We start from the raw sequence: 23,191 nt of genomic DNA, 5'->3' as shown, positions 1-23,191 counted from the left end.
TATTAGAATTATATAAAGAATAAAATACAGAAAGAAAGAAGAATACTTAACAAAATACAGAAGGGAAAAAGAATACTTATCAACCAATCTGATACAATGCTTCAAAACCGCTACCCTAGTTCTTTTCTATTCAATCTTATCCCTCGTGGCCTTTGGCCGAGGCACATATAAACAGAGACAGCATGTTTTGCAGAAGAAAATGTTTTCACCATCATCTTATCTCAAGGCTGCGTACTCCTGTACATTCTCAAAAACTTTCCCACATTCCAAGCTGACACCATTTTGTCTTACAACCACCATTTTGTGTTACACACTTTTGCACATACCAAGGAAGAATCAAATATGACTTCTGGAAAATTTAATTCTCCATTGAAAAGTTGACTGAGGACCCAAGGGACACTTTGCTGGAATCAGTGAGGGTGAAATTGAAGAAAGGGAAACCAATAAGGAAACATTGTTTGGATTTTAAATTCTGTGAACTATTGCACTAGAGGAGGAAAGGAATTCTGTACCTTTGAAGTTGGTGCAGTTTAATCCTGTTAACACCCAAATTGCCCAGGGAAAGGGGCCGAACACTTGGGTATGTTGGCTGGTATTGCCCAAAAGTCCTGGGAAAGCAAAGGGCTTTTGGCACCAGAATGTACAGAATTTATGAGAAGTAAAAGAAATGATGGTGCTGGGAGGTGTGTTTTTCTGTCTGAGTTGTTCTACATGTTGCCTGCAATATTAAATCATTAATATGCAGTGGTACAATACAGCACACCTGGCCTATGCCCAGAAGTCACTTCTGAGCTCCTCTTCATTTGGAATTTTTAGTAACAACGTTTAATAGAAATGTTTCTCACTGTGAAAGTTTGAATCAACTAGTAGAGATAGTTCAATAGTTTTTGAACAAATCTGTTCTTACTCAGTACAATCTACGTCAAGTACCAAAATAAATGCAAAAAGACATCATCTTAAAATCAAAATAATTGATGGCTAGTCCATGCTGTGCTCCTAGTTTTTGTTCTGTTAGTGATCAACTAAGATTGTAGGTTGCATTTAAAATCCAATTTATGCAGCAACAGAGGAACAGTTCGGTGCAGAACTCTGATGTTATTACCTGTGCGTCTGAAGCCAAGGGAAATGTCAGCCACTGTGCTTTTCAATGTTGGAACTGTTCCCCAAAAGCTACAAAAAAGAAATCTTGTGAGACTGTACATTGAAGAAAATTGCAAACACTCCAGGTTTTTCCCAGTCATTTGTCAAACTGAAGTCCAGATATTTCACTCCAACCATTCTGCTTGCTCTCTGCAGAAGGCAATAGCTACAAAGATGGCTACAGATCATTTTTCAAATGAACTAAAGCAGAACATTGGTGGCAGTCAGATAGGTCTTGGTGGGCATCACCGCAGCTGCAAGGTCGAAGGTCGGATTGTGCCAGTAGCAGGAAAGTAGCCTTTATAAGTCATGCACGAACAGAAATCTGATATCTGAAACTATCTTTAACTGTGATTATTTTCTGTGATTAATTTCAGGTTGGGGATTTATTTTCATGTAGAACTATTCTTTCAGATCTATGAATATATTAAAACAATTTAAGTGAGCATGTATTTACTGACAGCACTTTCCATCTGTACATGTACTGTTGGTGTGACCTGTAATTACATCACTGACATGGGGAAGGAAGGGGAGGAAGGAATGACGCTGTAATGGCATCATTGGCAGAAAGATGCACAGGTCCTCCCCAGCTTATAAACCCCCGACTTATGTACAGCCCCTACATACGAACGAGCGTTTGGGAGACCAGGATTTGCCGCTGCTGTGGGGCTGCAGGCATTTTCTGCCGTCTGGGAACTTGGATCATGGCTGCATTTCCGACTTTACAAACAGTTCACAGGAATGGAACCCTGTCGTCACTCGGGGAGGCGTGTAAATACAATGTGACAAGTTTACACGGGAAGTTGGCATTTTAACCTTGGTCAAGGAAATTTGGTATTGGTATATTATTGCCACTTGTACCAAGGTCAAGAGTCCATCTCATCTTACAAGGGAACCGCTCAATAGTCTTGTCACAGTGGGGTAGAAGCTGTCCTTGAGCCTGGTGGGATGTGCCCTCAAGCTCCTGTATCTTCTGCCTGATGGGAAAGGAGAGAAGAGAGAATGTTTATGTGAGCTTTCTTGGCCGTGGCGTCTACGTGGTTGGTGATGTTCACTCCTAGGAACTTGAAGCTCTCAACCCCTTCAACCTCAGCACTGTTGATGTAAACAGGTGCTAGTACACCACGCCCTTTCCTAAAGTCAATGACCAGCTCTTTTGTTTTGCTGACGTTGAGGGAAAGGTTGTTGTCATGACACCATGTCACTAAGCTCGCTATCTCCTTCCTGTACTCTGACTCATCATTATTTGAGATAAATAAAAGCATGTAAAATTCTGCCCTTAATTTTACAAGTTTTAACAGTGACTGAGCCAGGCAGAAGAACAATATCCCAGAAGCTTCACAGACAGAAAATGAGGATTTGGCAGGAAACATAATACACAGATGGCAACCTTGTGCAAATTAAGTGCAAGAGGATGTATGTGACAGATCTGCTATGTAGATGCACTGAGGGATGGGATGTTGATGGGGGTATTTGGGTCACAAATCCATTGGCTTTTTCCTCTACAGAGAGATTCCTCTACCGTATGTTGGAGAAACTGGGAATTAATGAGGAACAGAAACAGAGATACTATAATGAAAATGTAGGAAAACACTAAAACCTTTGGTATGGTAAATGTTGCAGGCAGTTGTTGGAGAAGAGTATAGTTGATGGACTCTGCCATTTGATGTGGAGTCCTGCTCACCAAACACTGGGGCCATGGCCCTCAGAATTGGCCGACTAAATAGGAGGATCCATATACTGAATATTGAAAACTAGTTATTAATTATTCTTATTCATCTTCAGGTCAGAGAAGTTTCCAACAAGATCTTGAAAGCACCCATTAAAAGTATTGTTTCAGATTCTAAAGGAAGTCAATGTTTTGCACAGTGGGGTCAGTGGATTAGTCACAAAATAAGTTTAACTCAATCATCCAACAATCCCCAGATCATCATCAATGACATCAACTGTGCAACATCTTGTGTGAAGAAAGCACCTTGTTTTCCCATTAAGGTACAGAGCTGGTTTCCCATTTCTAGACAACCGGGGCTGTGCTTGAACCAGATTCGTGCTTATGCAAGATCTGTAGGATTTTCATTTAGTTCCACTACTGGTAACACTGGACTGATTTTCAGCCTAATTGCATTTTCTTACAAAATTGAGACCATTATATTGGGCCCAAATAAACAGTAGCAACAATCAGAAAGATCCCAGTAGCCCCTAGTGCGGAGTCCAAACCTAGCCTTGGCCAAGCTATACATGTTGGTCTCTTATATCCATTTTCTTGTCTTCCTCCCTGTTGCTTCTTTAGGTTGAAGAAGTGAGGAAGTTGAGAGGAGACAGCAGGTGCTGGAACCTGGAGCAAAAAAAAATACTGCTAGAAGAACTCAGCATCTGTGGAAGCAAAGGGGCAGTGGACATTTTCAGACCCTGCTTCAGGACTGAGAGTGTAGATAGCCAGTACCTGGAGGTGAGAGGGAGGGGTGGGGCGAGGCACAGGCTGGTGGGCGATAGGTGGAACCAGATGGGGAATGGGGTTGATGGACAGATGGAGCCAGTTGGGGGAGGGGGAGCGAGAGGTTTGAGACAGATGCTTGTTGGTGATAGGTAAATAGAACCAGGTGGGGAGGGGAGAGGCTGTCGGTGATAGGTGGAACTGGATAAGGAAGAGATGATGGGCAGATGAAACGGGGGTAAGAGCAAGTGAGAATGTTAACTGCAGGTGGCAATGAAATATTAGTCTGAGAACATTTAACACTGCAGTGTTGGAATGGTTCCCGACTGAATTGGGAGGTATTCATATTCAACAAAGTAAGTGGTGTTCTGTTCCTGAATCCACTCCAAGTCAAATTCCACAGCCGCTCACTACTGTACATCATCCTTTATCTTACTATACATTCGGCTGAATCCTCCAGTGACTGGCAAATTTCCCGAGTTCCCTGGTCGCATATCTCCGGGAGTACGCTCTTTGTTCCGGCGTGCTCCTAGGCACAGGCTTTCAACAGGTGGCTGAGTGGAGTGTTGAGTGAAGCGCTGCGCACAGCCACTCTGTTTCAGAGGGCCCTTCACAGAGAGCGAGCCCGGGACAAGCATCACTGAACGCTGGGAAAGTATTTTAGCATTTACATTTTGCATTCAATTTATCAGATTGTGTTTCTTACCATGCTGTAGATTGTCCTTGAAGTACATACCTCTTAATATTTTGTATATTAAATATCATAGAAATGCACAATGCTTAGTCCTTAAAAACAAAACATTGACCGTGAGCTTTGTCTTGCATGCAACCTAACCTGGAGCAATCTCTTAAAGTTTGAAGCAATTTAAAAAGAAACACACCTGTATAACTGAGCCCAGATAGTACTGGCTTTGCCTCGGTCAGCCTGGGTCTGATGCGCCCCCTGCTGTTTAGCACTCGAAGTTCAGAGCCGTCTGGATCGTCGGCGATGGGGCAGTGTCGAGAGCAATCAGTGGGGCTCAGCGCTGCAGCGGGACGTTGCTCGGAAGTCAGGCAAATGTCCGTCCTCGCCCTCGGCTGCTCCAGTAGTTCCGATAAGAAAAGCCCAGAGGTGCGAAGGGAAGATATGCCCCTTTGTGATTAATTTGCAGCAGTCACACATTCTCGTGAATTGCTGATAAATAAAATTAAACTGGATTCTTTCCTAGTATTTGTCAGACTCTGATTTATTTTGAAATAGAAATCTCGTAAAATCCCCTTTTCAAGTAGCGAAAATGTCCAGGGCATCCAGTGCATTTATTTTTAAGTTCAGGCAAGTTTTGGCAGAATTGTAGTCACAGGAACTGTTTGGGGAAAGTAAGGGGACTTGGTAATGAAGCTGTAGTGGGTGACCAGGAGAAGGTTGCTCCATCGACAGTCCCAGCTCTTGGTGCCTTCATCTGTTAAAACCAATTGCTGTGGTGATTTGCCTCAGCAGCTGTCGATATTGACAATAGAAGGAATGAGTAACAATGTCAGGTAAAGAATGTTCTTAAGGGCAATACTTAAGTGAAAATTTATATGTCCTTTAAACCAGAGTATGTATTAATGTCCTTCTTTAGTGCGTGGTATGGTTGGCCTTCGGCCAATAGCACCTGACAGGATTCTGCAGGCCATTTTCTTCCCCCGCCCTTCCCTTCCTTTGCCAAATATCTCCAATTAATAAACTCTCTGTTCCAGGCAAGACCACATCATATATTTACCACATACTACAGAAAGTAATTCAATATGTGTGGGTGGTCACATCAAGATCTAAAAAGCAGAAGCACTGCAAATTACTGCAGGTGTGTACTGAAAGGTCAAGCACAAATTCTAAGAACATAAGAGAACCACCCACCTTAAAAATACCTCACAGTGGGTGGGTCGCTGATAAGAAATGTTGCCCTGTCTAGTTTAAGTGTGTGCTCCTCCCTATGATTACCAGAACAGAAGCATTCTATATTCCAGCATCATCGTGTTTTTCATCTAGATTCCAGCATCTGCAGTCCTTTGTTTCTCTATGTTTTTTCCATTTCTCTGGACCACACTTGTTATTTTAAGTCAGATCAAGCAAAGGCACCAACTTCAGCTAGTTTGCAAATCCCTCCCTCCAACCACAGGACAAATAAAATTAATAATATATATCAAAATCAAATTAACTGCAGATGTTGGAAGTCTAAAATAAAAACAGAAAATGCTAGAAACTCTCAGTGAGTCAGGCCGCTTCTGTGGGAAGAGAAACAGTCAAAGGTTTTGATGTAGGGTCTTCGACCTGAAATGTTAACTCTGATTCTCTTCCCACAGATGCACCTGACCTGCTGAGTAGTTTCACATGTCCAGCTATTCAGAGCTATGTCAGAGCTGTTCCAGAGACACAACAATACTAAGCAGCCCGTCTATTCATTAAGCTGCTCCTTCTCTCCTGGTCAATCATCACTATTTTTCATCCTGTTTTTCATCCACAGGTACCTCATGGTGAGCCACAGGTTAGGGGCACTCGACAGTGTATTCCATTCACCTATTCAGCTGTTGTATGCCGTTTGGGATGTGGGAATGTAAATGCATGTGAGCAGATCAATGCACAGACAGCTTACGTCGATGCCAGCAATGTTTACGGCACCACGGAAAACCAGGCAATGAGACTCCGAGATTTCACCAGTGGAATGGGCTTGTTGAAAGTCAGACCACAGCCTGCAATACTTGCCTTTCATAAACGTTAGCCAGATGAGTGGTTGTACAGTGGCCAGCAGCAACTCCTTTCATCTCAGTATTAGATCTCCCTGTATGCAAGCTGGTAAGAAATTGTTGATGGTGATATAGTATAAACCACAAATTAGCATGGAGCCCCAGAATTCAGGACAAACCATCCGATACCATGCAAACTATCACCTGAGCCATCACTAGCTCCGTGAGTAAGCCAGTTGACGTGAATGCTGTGCACTTAGAGTGAAGAATCAAATCTGAGAACTTCAACCTTTCTGATCAATCATTCTAATAACCACCTCCACTTGGACTATTTATTGGAAAAGCTCATTCATTTGGTACAGAGCAAAGCTTCTTCATCCGTCTCCCAGTTATCCCCAAACTCAGGTGGCTGTGCCTTCAGTACTGATGAAGATATTGAGACTCATAGAATCACACAGTCCTTCTGCCCACCATGTCCATGCCAACAATATTGATTTTTGTATCATCTTCAAACTTACTAATCATACATCCCACATTCATATCCAAATGGTTAATGCATATAACAAAGAATAAGGATCCCAGTACAAATCCCTGTTGTACACCACTGGTCAGAGGTTGCAATCACATAAACAGCCCTCCACAATCACCCTCTGCCTCCTATTACTAAGCCCGTGGGCTCTTACCTTTTGGTACAATCTTCCACGTGGGACCTTGTGGAAGGACTTATTGAGGTCCAGGTGGACTACAACAACCACACTGCCCTCATCAGTATATTTTGTTACCTCTTTAAATTGATCGGACAGGATTTCTCCCCAACAAAACCTTGCTGACCACCTTTGATTAATCCCACCCTTCCAATTGCAGATTTATCCTGTCCCTCAGAATTTTTTCTAATAACTTCCCTATCATCAATGTTTGACTCACAAGGTTGTATTTAACTGCTTATCCCTGCCGCCCTTCTTGAATAAAGGTACCACATTTGCTGTCGTCCAGTCACCTGTGGCCATCAACGACTTAAAGGTCTCCGTCAGGGCCCCAACAATTTCCTCTGAGCTTTGCTTATTTAATAATTTCAGGTTCTAAGGATATTACTCATGGCATAAATTCAATCTCATCCATACACATATGATGCTCTCCGTGTTTCTCTCCTTTTGCAAATAATAGATGAACCCTATTCCTCTAGGTGATGCCCACGCAGATGAAAACATGGGGCTGTTCTCTTTTCAAACGCTATTTCTATGGGAGCATAATCATTTAGCTAGGGAGTTGAAGAGACTGAACCCACACTGGAGTGGAGAAACCATCTATCAGGAAGCAAGGAAAATCATTGGAGCATTTCATCAGGTAAAGACAAAATAGAACATATCTGGACATGTATATTTTGCAACTATGTTTCCAAAGCTCTTCAGTACTGGGCCTTTCATCATCCTGTCTGGAGCTATTGTAGACTAATTGATGAAGATCGATTTCCAGGATCATTCAACAATTCCATAATCATTGCATTGTGCAACCACCAGGATGGAGAAAGAATAAAACAAACCTTAGTCTTTTTCCATCTTGCATTTTCTATATTAATGTATTGCTAGCTAACCTTCTGACTTCCTCCAGCACTTTTTGTGTATTGCTCCAGATTCCAACATCTGCAGAATTTCTTGTGTCTCTGTTAATGTATTTCTTGTGTGTTTGTAAGCATGAGGCTGTATACTTGTGCCTGCCTCTACCTTTGTGCATTTGTCTATGTTCCTTATCTTATTTTTGAATGGTGACTTTGCATCCTAAAGATACAATGGATATTTCCAACTCTTTAAACTTGTACGTGGGTCCAGGACTTGCACCTCCAAATTTGGGCAGTGAATTAATGTAGCATATTTCCCACTCACAGTGGAAATGAAACATGGCTTGGTTAGTTCTATAACAGGTGTTTGGTACATTCCGTTTTGGCACATGGTGAAGGTGAGAATTATTCCCTTTGTTGTTGTTGTTTTAATAACCCATCCAGGCCATCTTTACGTCGCTTTCATTGGACTCTCTCACAGAGTTTCTCAAGCCCTTAACAAAATGTGAGGCAGTCTTTCATGGGCAAACCCTTAAAAATTAAAAGATGTAAGCAGAGAATGTCCCACCGGTCAGACAGTATCTGTGAGATGAAGTACAGCTAATGTTTCAGGTTGATGACCTTTCATCAAAACTCAGTGGGGGGATGGGGGAGTTCTGGTAAACACCTTACCGAAAGCAAAAAGGGAAATGGAAACCAAAGGAAACTGAACAAGATAAAAGAGACAAATGGAAATCCCATTGGAAAGAAGAGAGGAGCTTTTTCAAGGTGGCCCTTCCTGGAAGAGAAGTGGTGGGGAAATAAGCAATAATCCAGAAGTAAGAGGCTGCAGATGATGTAAGTCTGAAATAAAAACAGAAAATGCTGCAAATACTCAACTACCCAGACCTCATCTGTGAAGAGCGGAGCAGAGTTAATGTTTCAGTTCAAATTCTTTCTTCAGAACTTGGAGTGCTAAAATATTTCAGTTTTCCTCACAACATGGGTGTACCTCTTTTTAAGGTCACCAATCAAGGCATTCGGAGAACTGTTACTCATTCCACCAGGAGTACTTATTGGGAAAGAGCAAACCGTATTCAGCACAGCTTTAACAGATCATAAATGTCTCCAGGTGTTTCATGAGGCCAAATGAAATAAGTAATGCCAAAGCAAAGAAGACATCTGAAGAGTAAGCGCAGGACTGAGGGGGAAGGGTAACGTGAGGGCTGGGATGAGAGAATCATCATGGGATGAGAAAATTGTCCTGTCGTGGACAGCTAAGGAAGTTCAATTTGTAGTTTAAAAGAATGACAGGTGATCTTATTGAAACACACAAGATCCCATGGCATAAATATTGAGAGGGAGGGAGTATCGAAAGATGGGACATGGTTACAAGGTAAGGGGGAAGTCGTTTAAAACTGAGGTATGTAGGAATTTCTTCTTGCAGAAGGTAGTGAATCTCTGGAATCCAGGAGGGTTGTGGAGGAAAGATCACTGAGGGTATTTAAGGGGATGTAGATACACTTTTGAAAGTTCAGTGAATTGGAGGGCCCTGAGGTGAGGAGATGAGACTTGGGGCGGATCAACCATGATCGTATGGACTGGTGCGGCTGGTGACCTACTGCTGCTCCTCTCACTTGTGTTCTTTAAAGAGGGACTTGAAGAATGAGAGGGAGCTGAACTGGCAGAAGGAATTCCTGCAGTCTGGAACTGAGATAGCCAAAAGCTCAACATCCAATGATGAGGCCAAAGGAAGAGTTATGTACCACTTGGAGACAGGATTGTAATGATTAATGGATTGTAAGACTGGAAAAGGTTATATAGACAGTAATCAGCAAGGCTATAAAGGAATTTAGTCACAAAGTTAATAATTTCAAACTAACAGCTCTGGGCCCAGGTGGCAGATTAAACCAGTGGAGATACACGTGACGTGTGTGGGAGTTGGTAGAGGACAGGATGCAGGTAGGAGATTGTTTGGATGAGCAAGTTTATAGAGGCTGGAGGATAGGACGCTGGCCTCGAGACCATTGGAATAGCTCAGGCTGGAGGTGACAAAAGCATGAGTGAAGATTTCACTAGCTGAGTGGCTGAGGCAGGGGTGGAGGGGAATGGTATGAAAAATAACCTGCCCTTGCAACTGGCAGAATATAGAATCTGAAAGCCAAGTTACGTCATTCAGATTATTGAGTTTCCTTCAGTCTGAGCCAGTAACTGGGATGGAGAATGGAATCTGTGGCAAGGCCACCAAGTTTGCGATGGGTTCAAAGAAGATTGCTTGGTTTTAACTGAAAAAACAAAGCAAGACCGATCTAAAAGTTAGGCCTGTGATGTTACCCCCCTGCACCACCTGCCCCCGTATCCAGTCCATCTTCACTGGAGAGGAGCCCTGTCTCGGAAAATAAAATTATGGAATGATAATCAGAAAAGAAACTAAAAGAGATAGTGGAAGAGAATTAAGGATCTACGGCAACACCAATAAATGACTAAAACAATTTATTACAAATGTTTAACAATTAAGTTCTGCTTTTTCCATGACAGTTTGTAACCTACAGGGACAATATTCCACTGGTAATTGGCAGGAATGCAACAAGGAAGTACCTTTCCCAGTCCCAGGGCTACAATGAATCTGCCAATCCCAGGCTTGCTCATGTTCTCGCTACAGCCACCATGCGCTTTGGGCATGTCACCACCCAACTGGTCGTGAGACGTTACAATGAAAATTACCAGGATGACCCGAGATATCCCAGCAAGCTCCTGCACAACACTTTCTTTTCTCCAAGGAATCTAATTGAGGAAGGTCTTTAATATTATTATTCCACATGCAAACTAACAGCAGCCAATTTAACAATCAATTTTAAATGTTGCTGCATCTTTGTGTTCAATAGTTGTGTCCAAGTGGGATTATAGATCAGTTTTCTAAGTTTGGTTTCCAGAATTAGAACATAGAACAGTACAGCACGGGAACAGTCTCTTCAGCCCACAATGTTGTGCCGAACTAATTAAGCTAATGACAACTAATCCCTTCTGCCTACACAACGTCCATATCCCTCCATTCTCTTCATATCCATGTGCCTATCTAAGAACCTCTTAAATGCCTCTATCATATCTGCCTCCACCACCACCCCTGCCAGGTCCTGTGACACTGGCACCCCTTCTCAAACGTATCTTTTATTCTACATTGTCTCTCCTCATGCTTCCTACCAAAATACATTACCTCACATTTCTCCACATTAAACTTCATCTGCCAAATGTCTGCTCATTCCGTGAGCCGGTCCATATCCTGCTTCAATTTATCACTAAACTCTTTGCAGTTCACAGTCTATCAAGTTCAGAAACTGTGGCTTACCCCTTCATGTCCAGGTCATTGACGTGTTCAAAAAAAAAAGGAATGGCCCCAACACTGATCTCTGGAGAATGAAAAACACGATGATGCTGGAGGAACTCAGCAGGTCAGGCAGCATCCGTGGAGAAAAGCAGGCGGTCAACATTTTGGGTCAGGACCCTTCTTCAGGACTGAAGATAGGAAAAGAAGAAGCCCCATATATAGGAGGGAAAAGCAGAGCAGTGATAGGTGGACACAAGGTGGGAGGCGGGGTGGGCACAAGGTGGTGATAGGTAGGTGCAGGTAAGAGATAGTGATAGACAGGTGCGGGGGAGGAGGGGAGAGCAGATCCACTAGGGGATGGGTCAAAGGCAAGGAGAGAAAGAAAAAAGGTAGAAAAAAAGAGATAGGAAAGGGAAGAAGAGAAGAAGCATGGTGGTGGTGGTGGTGGTGGGGGGGGGGGGGGGTGGGATTACTTAAAGTGGGAGAATTCAATGTTCATGCTGTTAGGCTGCAAAGTTCCAAGACGGAAAATGAGGTGCTGTTCCTCCAGTTTGCACTTGGAATTCTGGCAGTGGAGGAGGCCGAGGACTGACATATCAGTGATAGTGTGGGAGGGGGAGAGGGGGAGTTGAAGTGACTGCAGAATGCCACTTTTTATCTTCCTCCAGCTCAAAAATCAACCATTTATCATGACCCTCTGTTCCCTATGACTGAGCCACTTTCTATCCATGCTATAAATGTCCCTCTGATTTTGCTGCTAAGCTTGTTATGTGGTACGTTATCAAAAGCTTCTGAAGGTCAATATACTTCACCTCGTCTACATCATCCTCATCAACTCTAAGTGTGACCTCATCAAATATTTCTTTCAAATTGCCCTTAAGATACCCATGCTGGCTTGCCTTCATCATTTTTCTCCAGGTGACTATAAATTCCATCTGATCAATGATTCCGAAAGCTTTTCGACCTCTGAGTTTAAACTGATTGGTCTGTAGTGCTGGATTATTTCTTATGCCCTTTTTGAACAAGGGAGTAACATTCTGCAATCCTCTGGCACCACTCACTGTCCAAAGACCTTTGGAAGATATGGTCAGTGCCCCCACGATTTCCCGTGCTTCCCTCAAAGTCTTAGAATGCATCCCATCCTGTCCTGATGCCTTAACTACATTAAGCTCAGCCAACTTTTCTAAAAGCTCTGTGCTATTATTTTTCAATATATCCAGTTTGCAATCCCTCTTCATTTAAATTTAAGCAGTGTTACGGACTCAGTGAATGTCCCTTTTAGATAGTGTGTGTGTGTGGCGTGCTTACGTCAATAGAAGATAAAGGACGTAATGACGTTGTTGAAGAAGTCAGGAGAAGGAGAGAGAGAAGGGAGAGAGACACCAGCCTGCTAGTTTTCTCTATCGATGGATGAGAAACAATAACTGTGTCTGCCACTGAAATCCATGTATGGAAATTGGAAGTAATCCGGTGGAGTTCACTTTGTTGCTGACCTGTAGAAGGAAACAGGTACTTGTGTGTGGACGACCATGATTCGGATGCTTTTCGGGGTGAGGAAGTCACTACCGAGTAAACACTTAAGTGTCGCTTGGGTTCTATCGTGGAACATTTGGATTTCGTATTTACTCTCTCTATGTTTCTCTATGTCTACGTCTTATCTTCAGACAACGGTGGTTGTTGAAGAAGCCCTTACTCATGTTTCACCTTATGGCTTGCGGAACTGAACTTTAAGAACCATTCCTGAACTTGGAGTTTGGGACTTTGCCACACACACACGAAGAGTTTAGTTTTGGGGTTAACGTTCAAGGTTTAACATTTTTGAATTCTAACATACTAACATTTTTACTTTTATTTTAAGTATTATCATAAGTAGTGATTAATAAAATAGTTTTTAACACTGAATCATGCTCAGTGTGTTTCTTTTGTTGCTGGTTCGTGACAGCAGGAATTAAATGCAAATGAAAATAACTGAGTTGTTGTTTAGGAGGAATTGATCCAATCATGCGCAGGTTATATGGTTACCCAGCTAAGCTGCAGACCCAGAGCGCCATGATGTCAGATGAGCTGAGGGAGAAGCTGGTTGTATCAGACCATCAGATGAATCTGGACCTATCGCCCATGAACATACAGCGTTCCAGGGACCATGGTCTCCAAGGCAATAAAAGATGATTTCAGTGAAGGGCCTGACTTACTAATTAAGCTCTTTCAATCCATCCTGTATCTAGTTGTCTGTGACTTTTCTGCAAGTCTGTTAAGTCTGTGTCTATGCAATCCATATTTGATAAAAATAGATAACGTACCATACTGGGAGCTATATTACATAGACTCAATTTGCAAATTCTGAAACCCTCAGATTGCACATCTGTTGATGCTATTATTTTCTTATGCTGATTATCATTCTTATTTATCTTAACTCATCAGCAAAAGAATTAACCTCCATCTCCCCACCCCAAATCCAGGTTACAGTGCTTGGCGAAGGTTTTGTGGACTATCTGAACCCCATGATCTCTTGGATCTTTCACTTATCCTCAAGAATGTGAAACTTGCATCTAATCTCCTCAAGTTGTATGGAAGGCCAGAGAACATTGATGTGTGAGTCAGGGGAATCTCTGAACCCTTTGTGGAAGGTGGCAGGGTGGGACCATTGTTCGCCTGCTTGATAAGACGACAATTCAAGAACCTCCGAGATGGAGACAGATAACAGAAGCGTTGAGACTTCCATTACATTCCTTTTATTGGAAACTAGATCACCAGAGTCTATCTTGAGTTGTCTCTGATCAGTTACAATTTTACTTCTCCCACTTTGTTCACAATAAAGAGTAACACATTACAGTGTTTTAAATAGTATTAAACAAGATACATGTTACTCATACAGCAGTAGGCAGAAAAATATGCAAGGTATTTCTTTCTTCTCCGTCACTGTTTTTCTGCTACATCTATTCTTTGGTCTCATGGTTTTTCCCATACCCTGGTTTTGAGGGGCATGTACTTCCATCATCTAACCCCTAGAAAGCCTCTCCAAGTTTTTTCATTTTATTGGCTTCTGTGTAGACACCCTTTCTGACCACTTCTGTGGTGGCCAGCCCAGTTAGTGAAATCAGTCACAGAGTCATACAGCACAGAAATGGGCCCTATAGTCCTCCATGTCCACTCTGATCTTTTTACCACATCTACACTCATCCCATTTGTCAATATTAGGACCATATCCTTGTATAGAGTCACAGAGTAATGCAGCATGGAAGCAGGCCCTTCTGTCCGACTAGTTCATACTGATCAAGTTGCCCATCTAAGCTAGTCCAATATCCATCGAAACCTTCCCTATCCATATATCTGCCCAAATGTCTTTTAAATGTTGTTATTAATTGTTATTTTAAATTGTTGTTATTCTGTGCCTTGCCTATTTAAATGTCTGTCTAACTGCCTCTTAAATGTAGTAATTGTATCTGATCCTACCACCTCCTCAGGCAGTGCGTTCCAGACATCAACCACTTTCTGTGTAAGAAACTTACCCCTCAGATCCACTTCAAAACTTCTACATCTCATCTTAAAACTGCCCTCTTGTTTTTGACATCCTTGCCATGGGATTCATTCAGTCTTTTTCACAAACTCTGCTGCAGGTCTCAGGACAAAGTGGCTGCCTGCCACTTGTTTGTGCTATCAAATATTTCAGAACTTAACTCAATTCCACACACCTCTTCACTCTAGCATCAGTCTTCGGCAGAGGTGAGCAGAACTTACTGTGTTCCAACATTGGTGCATTTGTCTATGTTGCCACCCCCCACCCCTCCCTTTACGTGTTTTAACTAACAATATTCATTGCAGGGTCTCCACATTATTTTGAATCCCATTCCGAGAGATAGGAGTTTTCTCCTCACTTAATCTAATCCTGCAGAATGTTTACTAAATCTAAATTATTCCAAGCATGCTAACCAAGTACGTGCATTTTAAGCAAATCTTGTACCCCCATAGAAAGCAACAGTTGCAATATAATCAAGAATCGTGCAAGATTCTCCAGTTCTATTTTTACCTGTATACATCTTCTGGGTGATCCTTGCTAAATACCACTTCTTCCTAATTCTAGTTGGTCCAGATTTACTTGTTATGACACTCCTTACTTTTAATTTTAATGTATCTGACAAGTATTAATGTGCTTAACTCTTTACTGATTGTTTCATACTTGGTTCTTGATAGGGTATGTGTCAGTGTCATTATGATTCCAGTAGTTGTCTCCTAAACTAATGTAATCACTTCAGGCTGTGCACTTCTCTAATAACAATGCAAATCTGAGACCTGTTTGTCAGTACATGTTCACCGTGCATATAAATTAGTCTTCAGTATGGCTCAGTTCAGATCTCAAAGCAGTTTATTAATAACTGAAGATGTTCCTCCTTTGAATTCATAGACGGCAAAAGATTATCCACATGTTGAAACAAACACTGTGATTTGAAAATCTTTTAATACACTTGCAATTTGTTTGTGAAATTTGGTTAGGGCATGTTGAAATCCATGTGCTAGGAAATTCCAAATATAGATCTGGTGGTTGAATGTGGAGCCAAGTTGGTTCTGATTTCCCAACAGGGAAACCTCAGAACCCATTGCAAGTTTCACCGTTGTTGAAGGATTGGGAGCCCAGTTGGATTGATCTGCTAGGATTTCTCACACAATAGGTGAACATATGGCAAGGTTAGCTTACAGCAGTCAATAGTCAATCACCAAGTACCATCTGGTTTCTTTACCAATCAAATGGAGAAATTGATGTGTGAATGTGCCAGATATATATTGGTGCTGGTGTGAAACATTGACTCTCTCACAATTGGATACTTTTTACCAAAAGGACTCTTCTTCCCTTTTGGTTCAGTCATTTGACAAATCTGTACTTTCAACATAAGACTTTATCTCTGGATTTGCATGAGTAAGTTTGGTCAACATTTCCTTTTCTGTTTTGCAAAGGCTCATTTTTGTCACACTGGATTATTACAAGCCAACTTCCTGTCCAAGTCATCTCAATTTATAGCTTCATCATTGTTTATTTGTAACAGGCTACCACTTGTAATGATAGCAGAGCCACTTGTCTTCCCCAGATGATCCTGAAATCTGTAGGCTTCTTAATTTACATTTGTTACCCAAATCTATTAACTCTTGTAGGGTTCGTCTGACATTCTTTAGATTTTTCTACAGAACAACTTCTTTCATCAGCTAGATTTTGACCTCTGAAATTCAATGAACCAACTGGCAGTTCAGCAGCAGACAGATAACCACAAGTCCTGTTTTCATGTTCTGGACCATTTGCTCTGTTTGATGCATGTTTTCTTACAGCCCCTTTCTAATCTTTTCATCTTGGCATGTACAGAAATGCTCAGCACACATCAAACATCAATTACCTGTATTTGACTTTATTTTCCAATCACTTACATGGTTCATTGAATATTGTTTGGCTTTCCTTTGTGCTATTGGATGACCACCAGTCACACAATCCTCCAGTAAAACTCTTGCATCTAGTTTCTTGAACTGCTTACCTTTTATCACCTGTGCCACCTTTATACACCTTCTAGAACATCGAGGTGACTCTCTGCCAACTGCGCTTCCTTTTGGTTTTCTTCCCAAGTCAACAAGGTGAGTGCTAGGCCTCACTGTTTTGCAGGAAACTTGCTCACTAAAACCTGATCCAGTAATTTGAGTCGACTCATGTTAGCTAGGCTGCCACTCTTTAGAATTTAGAAGAATGAGCTATGATCTCATTGAAGCATACAGAATTTTCATTGCATCCGTATAGATATGGGGAGGCCTTGCCCTCTTCTCGATGCTAGCATCAGGCAGGAGGTACAGGAGCCTGAAGACCCACACCTCAAGGTTCAACAGCAGCTTCTTCCCCACTGCCATCAGGTTCTGGAACTGAACTGAAAAACCCCAACACTACCTCAGATAATATTTCTTTTTCTCTCTCTCTCAACTTGCACTAGTGTCATTACGTTTATTTTGTCATGCAAATTGTGCATAATTTATGTTAATTTAAGTTTATGTTAACTTATGTTTCTCATGATTGTAATGTACTGTGCAGAAGATGCATGGCATTTATACCCTGTGTGTATGTTTGCCTATGACAATAAACATGAACGTGAAATTACTTCTCGCAAAGGGTAGTGAATCTTTGGTATTCCCTACCTCGGCTCACTCATCAATTGCATTCAAAACTGAGAACAGTAGATTTCTGAATATTAGAAAAATCAAGGGATATGGGGAAAGGGCAGGAAAATGTTCAATTAGAAAGTCAGCTATGATCTTATTGAAAGATGGAGCAGGCTCAGAAAGCTGACCGGCCTCCTCCTGCTCCCTTCTACTCATATCCTTACATTGTTAACAATTCAGTAGCAGACGCTGAAATACGCAAGAACTGTCTTCCTATATTGTTATTCCTGCCAACTATTCCTTGCTGTCACAGCATTCTCATAGCTTGGCTTTCATACTGAACCCTCCGACGTTTCTTCTGCATATGCAGCGCGATCACCTCCTTGTCTTAGTATCATTTGGCTAGTGGTTTCTGCACAGTACCCTTATGTATCACACATGCGAGTTTTGGCTCCATTAGATTGGTCAGCCCAATGCTCGTACTCCACCACAGTTCTCAAGGTCCAGCAGCCATTGTTCATGTTTTGTTTCAGCACCTTCTTGTTCCAATGGCACAGATCCATTTTGCTGCATCACCGGCATTTAACATCGGTCAAAACTATTTTGATCCTCCAGCTCTAATTGGTAATATTAAGATACAGCATCCCTACATTATCTGAGGCATCAGTATGCCATTTGACAATGGTCTTTCTTCAACAGAACTATTTCACCTTCCAAGAATACTAAACTCTGCATTTTATTTATTAATGAAAAAAAACTAGGAAAGAAGTTGGTAAGATTGGCACCGTCCCCTCTATCACTGACACCACATCCCTCACCACTACCAGCTTCCCATTATCATGATTTTTGTCACTTTAAAATACTTTCAGTTTTGGTCTCCACAATTAATATCCAATTCCACCCGGATCTGCACCACAACTATCATTTGGTATTTGAGCCACGAGCCTCATTGTGTTTATGCTGCTCCAGCTGCTGCAGAGGATGCCAGAAATGCAGCCAGAACTTTGCTGACCTGAGGAATATGCCGGCTCTCCTCCCATTCCCGACCCCTTTTGAATCCGAAAGTTGCAGGCCGCACATGTTGAGGAGCTGCTTTAAACAATTTCAACAAAAATTCGTTTCTTTTCACCGAGCTGGGTTCAGGCCTGAAGTGGACCTTGGCCTCAGCACTGGGCATAATTTCACTGGTTTTTGAAAGTCAGAATGAATGCATCTGCACGAACATAAAAACAGAACATGCTGGAAATAGTCAGCAGGTCAAGCAGCACCAGTCGAGTTGGTGTTTCAGATCAATGACCCTTCATCAGGATACATTAAATGCATATCATTGATTTTTATGATGAAGCATCTTTGACCTGAAAAGTTAACTCTGTTTTTCTCTCCACAGATGCTACCTGACCTGTTGAGTATTTCAAGCAGTCTGTATTTTTATTTCAGATTTCCAGCATCGGCAGTTTTTTTTTGTCTTTCTGTACCCGCACTGATCCTACTTTAATTCTGTTTGACAGCTGGAAAATGTGAAATAATTTGGGGTTCTTTCCTCCCGTGCTCCCATCCCTTCAGTCAGAGGTAGTTGGAAGACCATCCCTCACAAAGCCAAAACCCAGCAAGTCCAGGTCCCTGTTAAGTTAGTTGTTGACCCAGTAGATTCCTGAAAACTTGTAGCATGATGGCTCAGCTGTTTTAGGGCCCTGCATTCAAGCAGGATGTGTGGACATATTAGAATATTTTAACCATACAATGTTTTTACCATATCTTAATACAATATATTTATTTTCTCTCACCTGCTGCCTTTTGTGTCCATGCACCAGCTGTGTTTGAGAGAACAGGGGAGACCAATTCTCAATGTCCATTAGTAGAGAAAGAATTTGAATTTTTTTTCCAAGTTATCTCAACAACATCTCAGAAGTTTCTTTATGTGGAAAACATTATTTGGTTATGTTACATAGACAGACACTGCAGATAAAGCTCCATACAGACAAAAATCAGTTCTGTTGTGATTCCATAAGGAATAAATGTTGGCCTAAATATTCTCACTCTTCCTAATATCTTTTTCCCTATTTCTGTGTGTTTTAGATTCTGGTGGGAAAACAAAGGAGTTTTTACTGCTAACCAACAGCAGGCTCTTCAACACGTCTCGTTACCTGCCTTCATCTGTGATAATACTGGGATTAAGAAACTTCATAGGGATGTACTTACGTTCAGACCACACCCAAAAGCATATGTCAGATGCAATCACATACCACGGGTAGACCTGAGTGCTTGGAGAGAAATGGTTAACAGTGTGATACTACTAAATCTTCATTTAGTTTAGATGTTTGGATTTCTTGGGTTGAATCATGCTGTTTATGGAACCCCAAATTCACCCTGATTTACACCCCAGATGACTGTATGTGCACTGTGCCTGGGGTTCGTTGAAGGATTTGGCATGGTTTATTCTGTCAGATTGTTGAGTCACTGGGGTCCACATGGAGTCCAACGGCAGGGCTGGCTGTTGTGTTAATTCACAGTACTTCCCTCAGACCTGGCAGTGAAACCTGATGAGGTATTGACTTAAATGGGGATTGTAGGATAAAACACCAGAAGGTAGAAGGGAAAGTAAGTTACTTTACCTGACTTGTTTAATATTTTTAAGTGTACTTTACTTTCAATTAACTATTTCAATGTTAGTAGTTCTTAAATATCTCCAAATGTCATGTACATTTAAAAATTGTTAAAATCTCTTATGGTTCTGACAGAAGGCAAAGCACTCCACTGGCTTTGTCTGCTCTCAGAGGCAAGACTTCCTCTTTGCTCCATCCAAGGCCCAGCCGTTGTCTGGACCATACCTCTGGACTCCAGTGTGCAGAGGACCAATCTGATGGACTTTATGTCCAGCCCAGGGTAAGTGCAGTAACCACAGGCAGCAACTCCAGACAGAAAGCCCACATCAACAAAGTCATTTTTGTCCTAAAACTAAGCAAGTGACTGATCCCCTAAGAGGGCGATGACTCTAAACTTTGAAGTAAATTCTAATTCTGACCTCTTAATTATCCCCAGTGTTGAAAGCTCTACCATTGGCTGAGCTTTGAAATTCCTTCCCTAATCCTCTCTATCTCTCTTCCTTCCTATAAAAATACTCCTTTAAACCTGTCTCTACATCAACGTTTTACTTATCTGTCCAATTATTTCTTTTGGTAACCTTCTGTACTTCACTTTGTTAAGCTCACTTGTTCAACTTCAGTATTTACACACAACCTTTTCTGAAGAGTTCGTTCTAACATTTAGAATATTCTGTCCTTTCTAGATCACTTTCAAAAACTTAAATTAAATATCAATCACTTAATTAAAGTACTTTAAACTACTATAGAGGATCCTATTTCAGGTGATCCAAACAACACTGATAAAGTCAGTTAAATGAATCAGGTTCAAAAGATGTTATCCAGCTAAGCAATGTGAAAAAAACCAGAACTTCAACATTTTAATCTACTTTATAAGATATCAATTTCATTTAAATTTAATCCTGTTCCTTTTGACTCTGTATGTAAACAGCTTCTTAAACCTAAAGTTATCAGTCCAAGGGCCATGGAATAATTTTACTTGTTTGTTTCTTTATCATTTTGCCTCATTAGGCAGTCCCTCGAGATTAAGGATATCTTGTTTTCCCTCTATTCCGTGACTTCTGAAGTGGCTGAGAAGGCCATTGTCCCAAGTCACCCCCCCCCCCCCCCCCCCCCCCCCACCCCCCCCCCCCCCCCCCCTCCGATTCACTTTGTGTGCAGCAAGTGTTTGACAGAGTGAGTGGGAGGGTGACTTGGGAAATAGTAAACTGCTTCAACCATCTATGCTGAGTGCCTATGTGTTCTCAGTACCATCCAGAATCCTTCTCCATTTTAAGCAATCATGGACCAAGTCAGTATCACACTCTTTCAAGGAGGATACAGAAACATACTTGAATCATTTCTTCTGTCTACTTCATAATCTCTGCTGTACCTGCACTTGGAACAGAATGTGTTTTGGGAATCTGATATCAGGCATGCAAACGACACGGCCTGTCCAAGACAGCCAACCGAGCTTAATGAGGGCCTCAATGTCAAGGTTGTTGGGCTTGAAGAGGGCACTAACATTTGTTCACATAGTCTGCCAATAGATTTGGAGGATTTTGCTGAGACAGTATTGGTGATATTTTTCCAGTGCTTTAAAGCACCTGCTGTAGTTAGTCTATGTCTCGGTAACATAGAGAAGGGCAGAGATAATAGCTGCCCAGCAGATCATGAGCTTTCTGTTGGGTCTGAGGCCCTAATCTTCACACACACTTTTACTCAAGCAGTCATAGGTTGTGCTGAGGCAGTGGTGACTTTCATTATCAATGTCTGCCTTTGTTCTCTTTGAACTGACAGGCTCTTAAACTCATGTTTCAGAGTCACTATCTAGACTGGAAGAATCAACTACTTAATTTCAGTAAGTCTTAAAGATAGTTAAAGGAGTGAGTTCCCTTAGAATATTCAACAGGATTTCAGATTATGTTGATGCAATGACCATACGATGAAGGCAGTGCTTACAATTTGGCAAAAGTTTGCTCAAATATTCCCCGTAACTCTAAACTTTCCTTTAATGGCAACTTTTGTTTCTTTACAGCAACCTCCTGTGGACCCAGCCCTATGGTCTCTCATGCCTTTTTTTTCAGCCTACGAATCATTGGTCAGGTACACCTGCCAATCTGGATTCAAGCTGGTGGGAGGTGACACCATAAAATGCCCGAGAAATGGACTGTGGAGTTCCATACCACCTACTTGTATAGGTAAGAACTAAAATCCAGTGGGGAAGAAAACACATTTAAACAGCCATTTTACCTTTAGTTAAATATAAACTGTCTATAGATCTTCCCAAACCATATGCAGACTTAGAAGCCAATAATGAAATTGGTTGGAGCAAGAGTTCTTGCTGATTACATTTTATTGTTTTAATTATGTGTTGACTGAAATGAGGAATAAGTGGCCCACCAATCAATCAATCAATCAACAGCAACTTACATTTATATACTACTAATGTAATAAAATATTTCAAGGCACATGATAGAAGAGATTCTTCAGGAAAATTTTGTGTGCAACACTCAGTCACATATGTAGTATTTAAAGAGCTAGTTAAGAAGGAGAGATTGGAAAATGGAATGGCTTAGGGATGGAAGTCCAGAGTGTTGAGCAAAGTATTGAGTAGAAAGGGAACTCCAGATTGATTCTGGGCCATTCTTTTAATCTCGTGCCAAAACCATTATAATTTTCCAAATTTATTGTAAAATGTGTGATTTTTTTTAAAACCACTAATGCTTGTATCACTAGAAATTTCAATTTTTTTTAGATGTTCACAGGATGTGAACATTGCTGCCATTTATTGTCTATCCCTAGTTGCCCCAGTCCTGAGGAAGCAGTTAAGAATCAACCGCATTGGTGGGTCTTGACTCTCATATAGGCAGAAGGGATAAGCATGGCAGGATTCCTTCTTTGAAGAGCATTAATGAACTAGATGGTGTTTTGCAACAAAATTGTAGTTCACAATTAATATTTCTATTTTTTTTTGAATTCCACATTTTTTTAATTACTTGAATTTAAATTCCATGGCTGCTATTGGTGAGATTCAAACTTGTATCTCTAAGTCAGTGTCCAAAGCTCTGGAATACAAGCCCAGTAACAACCATTATAGTACTATACTCTTCTTTAAGGATGTGTCGATACCAAATCTACCAGTATATTGGTGTACAGAGAACATAATTCTAATACTGATTATAGTCACACACTTATATACAAGATTAGCTTTCCACTCAGGAATACTAAGTTTAATTTCTATTCTCTGATTTACAGTATTAGATTTCTATTCTCCGTATATGCAGTTAGATGTCCACAACTGCTATACATTGTTGGATTTTGAAGATTCAGCTCTGAAACAGGCATGA

The 23,191-nt window shown here is 41.3% G+C and overlaps 1 pseudogene; it reads left to right on the top strand.

Moving 5' to 3' along the window:
- Positions 1-23,191, top strand: part of LOC127581502 (eosinophil peroxidase-like) — a 43,485-nt pseudogene extending 20,294 nt beyond the window's left edge.

This window comes from Pristis pectinata, chromosome 21 (genome assembly GCF_009764475.1).
Source record: "Pristis pectinata isolate sPriPec2 chromosome 21, sPriPec2.1.pri, whole genome shotgun sequence".
In the NCBI taxonomy this organism is placed as follows: Eukaryota; Metazoa; Chordata; class Chondrichthyes; order Rhinopristiformes; family Pristidae; genus Pristis; species Pristis pectinata.
Note: the sequence above shows the minus strand (reverse complement) of the source record. Positions and strands in the feature narration are given on the sequence as shown.